At 42.2% G+C, this 5,256-nt stretch overlaps 1 protein-coding gene across 1 annotated transcript in view; it reads right to left on the reverse strand.

The window, feature by feature from the left end:
- The window catches only part of PHAX (phosphorylated adaptor for RNA export), a 26,826-nt gene that overhangs the window by 2,439 nt on the left and 19,131 nt on the right, over nucleotides 1-5,256 (reverse strand). The gene's annotated exons all lie outside the window — the stretch shown is intronic.

Below are 5,256 nucleotides of genomic sequence, written 5' to 3' on the forward strand. Positions count from 1 at the left end.
AAAAAAAAAAAAAAAAAAAAAAAAAAAAAAAAAAGAACCAAACCAAAACAACAAAGTTTTGGAGCATTTTGGATTTCTAGATTAGGGATCATCAAACTGTACTAAAACAGAGAAGGTTCAAAGCTTTAAAAAAGAAACTGGTGTTGGCAGGACACACTTCTGGGACCCTATTATCTTCTGGGCAGGGATTCCTAAAAGCTGCAGCCAAGCCAGTGCCTCTAATATTCTTAACGAATATAAATCCCAATGTCTTTTTGTTTATAAAAAGCACTATGGAAGATGGTGGGAAAAAGGAGACCCTCTCCTAAAATGTATGCTAAATAGTTATAAGCAGCACACAGAATTAACAGAGGAAGGTGTAAAGATCTTTGAAATGAAGGGGTAAGGGAAAACTTCAGAATATGAGTGTTTTGATGAAGAGAAATAATAAAAGTATTTGCTAAAGAGGAGGAACTGAGGATGGAGAAGGAGGGTACATATGTGAGAAAAGACAAAGGTAAACTCAGAAGATAATGAGGCTCGCTACCAGTTCTCAAGTGAGTACTTTTATGTACCAGGCATTTTGCTAAGGACTTTACACACACATTAACTCATTTCATCCTCACAAAAGCCTTACGAGGTAGTTATACTATCTTTGTTTTCAGATGTGGAAAATGAGGCACAAAATTACAGAGCTAACATGTGAAAGTATGAAGTCTGAACTCATATAAGATTTCTCTAATATTCTTCTTCTTAAAAGTTTTTGATAGAGATGGGGCCTTGCTCTGTCACCCAAGCTGGAGTGCAGTGGTATAATTAAACCTCACTGCAGCCTCGAATTCCTGGACTAAAGCAATCATCCTGCCTCAGCATCCCAAGTAGCTGGTGATTTCTCCCACATTCTTTTTTTTTTTTTTTTCTTCTTTTTTTTGAGACAGAGTCTGGCTCTGTCGCCCAGGCTGGAGGGTAGAGGTGCAATCTCGGCTCACTGCAATCTCTGCTTTCAGGGTTCAAGCAATTCTCATGCCTCGGCCTCCCGAGTAGCTGGAACTACAGGCGTGAGCTACCACACCCAACTAAATTTTGTATTTTTAGTAGAGATGGCGTTTCTCCATGTTGCCCAGGCTGGTCTCCAACTCCTGGCCTCAAGCGATCCACCTGCCTCGGCCTCCCAAAGTGCTGGGATTTACAGGGGTGAGCCACTGCACCCGGCCCAATATTCTTAAAATCCATTATACCGACTTCACAAAAGTGTGATGATTTGCAATTTTTTCCAAGAGCTCAATTACCTTTAATTCAAAGACTATGAAGAAGCCACAAGTAGAAGCATTTTCATTTTATATGGAAGCACATCCAAGCATCTTGCTAAGAATTCTAAGTAGTATAATGCTTGGTAACAATGAATAAATTTTATGAAGCTGTCCTTTTCTCTCCAAACATGGCAAGCCTTACTAAAAAGAAACTTTGGCCAAGTGCGGTAGCTCATGCTTGTAATCCTAGCACTTTAGGAGGCCGAGGTGGTCAGATCACTTGAGGTCAGGAGTTTGAGACCAGACTAGCCAATATGGTAAAATTCCATCTCTACTTAAAAAAAAAAAAATACAAAAATTAGGCTGGGCGTGCTGGCTCATGCCTGTAATCCCAGCACTTTGGGAGGCCGAGGTGGGCGGATCACTTGAAGTCAGGAGTTCAAGACCAGACTAGCCAATATGGTAAAATTCCATCTCTACTTAAAAAAAAAAAAATACAAAAATTAGGCTGGGCGTGCTGGCTCATGCCTGTAATCCCAGCACTTTGGAAGGCCGAGGCAGGTGGATCACGAAGTCCGGAGATCGAGACCATCCTGGCCAACATGGTGAAACCCCATCTCTACTAAAATACAAAAAATCAGCTGGGCGTGGTGGTGCGAGCCTGTAATCCCAGCTACTAGGGAGGCTGAGGCAGGGGAATCGCTTGAATGTGGGAGGCAGAGGTTGCAGTGAGCCAAGATCGCACCATTGCACTCCAGCCTGGGCGACAGAGCTAGGAGACTCCATCTCAAAAATTGAAAGAAAAAACAATAAACAAAATAAAAAGAAACTTTATTCCCATGCGTTATGAATTTAATAGAACAAAGTGGGAAATGGTTCCCAAAATGTTGTTGCAATACGTTAGTATCTTTTTTTTTTTTTTTAGACGGAGTCTCGCTCTGTTGCCCAGGCTGGAGTGCAGTGGCACGATCTTGGCTCACTGCAAGCTCCACCTTCTGGGTTCACACCATTCTTCTGCCTCAGCCTCCTGAGTAGCTGGGACTACAGGCGCCTGCCACTACGACCGGCTAACTTTTTGTATTTTTAGTAGAGACGGGGTTTCACTGTGTTAGCCTGGATGGTCTCGATCTCCTGACCTCGTGATCTGCCCAACTCAGCCTCCCAAAGTGCTGGGATTACAGGCGTGAGCCACCATGCCTGGCAATTGTTGTTAATATCTTTATCACAAAGGCAGGCAGGTAATTTGAGGGAAAATTTCCCCCTTCCCATCCATATCTATATATACTTAACTCTCCAAGTTAAGGAAGTTAAGGATCTAACTCTAGTGTTTTAGCTGAGCTTTTTTTTTTTTTTTTTTTTGAACAAAGTAAATAAAGTTTTAACTATTGCTTTTTCCCTTCAGAAAACTTTATATTTTTTAAAACAAAACTTAATTGTGAGGTCATGTACCCAAATGGAATTTTAAAACAGGAAAACAAATCCATTCAGTCAAGTTCTGGCTTCTAAGTTCTACATATGGTGACTGTTAGCAACACAGCAATGAAAAGAATAATTATAACATCATCATTTGGGTAGCATCTGAAATAAATTATGTATAATAAAATTGTATTGGTCAGGCATGGTGGCTCACACCTGTAATCCCAGGCCTTTGGGAGGCCCAGGCAGGAGGACTGCTTAAGGCCAGGTGTTTGAGACTAGACTGATCAATACAGAAAGACCTTGTCTCTACAAAACATTTAAAAAAGCCGAGAGTGATGGCATGTGCCTGTAGTCCCAGCTACTTGGGAGGGTGAGGCAAGAGGGTCACTTGAGCCCTGGAGTCTGAGGCTACAGTGAGCTATGATAGTGCCACTGGACTCCTGTGTGAGTGACAGCAGGAGATCTATCTCTTCAAAACAAAACTGCCGGGTACAGTGGCTCACACCTGCAATCCCAGCACTTTGAGAGGCCAAGGCATGAACATCATTTGAGCCCCAGAGTTCAAGACCACCCTGAGCAACACGGCGTGAGACCTGGGTGACAGAGTGAAACAGTCTCTTTTTAAAAAGAATTTTTTGACCAGGCGCAGTGGCTCACGCCTGTAATCCCAGCACTTTGGGAGGCCAAGGAGGGTGGATCACCTGAAGTCAGGAATTTGGGACAAGCCTGGCCAACATGGTGAAACCCCGTCTCTACTAAAAATACAAAAATTAGCCGGGTGTGGTGATATGCCTGTAATCTCAGCTACTCGAGAGGCTGAGGTGACAAAACTGCTTGAACCTGGGAGGCGGAGGACGCAGTGCACCAAGATCGCGCCATTGCACTTCATTCAGCCTAGGGGACAGAGTGAGACTCCGTCTTGCTGAGGCAGGAGAATGGCGTGAACCCGGGAGGCGGAGCTTGCAGTGAGCCGAGATCCGGCCACTGCACTCCAGCCTGGGAGGCAGAGCGAGACTCCATCTCAAAAAAACAAACAAACAAACAAACAAAAGAATGTCCTTGTAAATCAACATGTCCCTATTATTAGATATTCCAAATGTTTCTATTTTTTCTTATTATAATGCAAAGTTTCTGGCAGTTTAACATAAAAACTTTCTAGCATTAAAACCCTTTCCCTCAATGAGCTGGAATTACTGAATTACAAAGACATAATACAGTGAAAGTAACTCCAGCATGGGTTTGGAGTCAGAGTGGTCTGTGTGATCTCAGGAATATAATTTTGATTATTCTTCATTTGCATAACAAAGTAACACCCACAGTGATACAATGTGAAGATTAAGTTACATAATATTAATCTCTGGTCCAGTGGGAGGAAATCAATAAATGTTACAGTATTTCTTCTCTCCTGCCTGAGAATATTGTTTGTCCAAGGTTTAGTTACTTAGAAGGTATCTTTTAAGTACATACTTTTGTCAAGAATTATTTTGGGTGAGGGGAGAGAACATTAGAGTATAATCTTTGCTACCACTCAACAGTTGTGTTCCTAAGGAAACGTACATTGTCACAAATCATGTTACTGAAACAGTTGTTACAATGAAATGAAAAAAGTAGTTACTATACTAGAGATTTTAGATTTGCAGTAACAGTAACATTTTCTATAGGAATGTCAACATAGCAGACTCTTTTAAAGTGACTGTTAAGTGAACAGCCAGAAAACTTAGGGAAAAAGAGCACTGAGCAGATGCAAAATACAATTACCTGGACCAGCTCAAGGTAAGTGGCTTTATCTGTCATCATTAGCATTACAGTCAGTATGGCTAAAAGACACATTCTTATTAATCTTTATCACCATTGTTATCATAAGGAAAACACAGAGCTACTCAAATACAACAGCTGCATTAGATGTGTACCACCTCTTTCCTATGCAAGAGGTTAGTTCTCAATCTTTAGTATTTGAATAAATGCTAAGTACAAATTATGTTCACTGATTAACAAATTAAAAGATGTCTATAAAAGACATTCCCAATAACACAAAAATGACTTAAAATACTAAAGAGTCTCCGGGCGTGGTGGCTCATGCCTGTAATCCCAGCACTTTGGGAGGCCGAAGCGGGTGGATCACGAGGTCAGGAGATCGAGACCATCCTGGCTAACACGGTGAAACCCCATTTCTACTAAAAATAAAAAAAGTAGCTGGGCGTGGTGGCGGGCGCCTGTAGTCCCAGCTACATAGGAGGCTGAGGCAGGAGAATAGTGTGAACCCAGGAGGCGGAGCTTGCAGTGAGCTGAGATCGTGCAACTGCACTCCAGCCTCAGCGACAGAGCGAAACTCTGTCTTGGGGGGAAAAAAAACCCCAAAAAACTAGACAGTCTACACCTTCCAGTTTGTAATACTGGAGACAGAAGAATGAATTAAACAAAGCCAGGAGGAGACAATCACCAGAATATAATAAAGTAACCAAATATTCTGTAAGATAACCACCTGTAACTCTTCTTCTTCCTTTTTTTTTTTTTAAAAGACAGAGTCTTGGCCGGGCGCGGTGGCTCAAGCCTGTAATCCCAGCACTTTGGGAGGCCGAGGCGGGTGGATCACGAGGTCAGGAGATCG

Source organism: Mandrillus leucophaeus, unplaced genomic scaffold, assembly GCF_000951045.1.
Source record: "Mandrillus leucophaeus isolate KB7577 unplaced genomic scaffold, Mleu.le_1.0 Scaffold221, whole genome shotgun sequence".
Classification (NCBI taxonomy): domain Eukaryota; kingdom Metazoa; phylum Chordata; class Mammalia; order Primates; family Cercopithecidae; genus Mandrillus; species Mandrillus leucophaeus.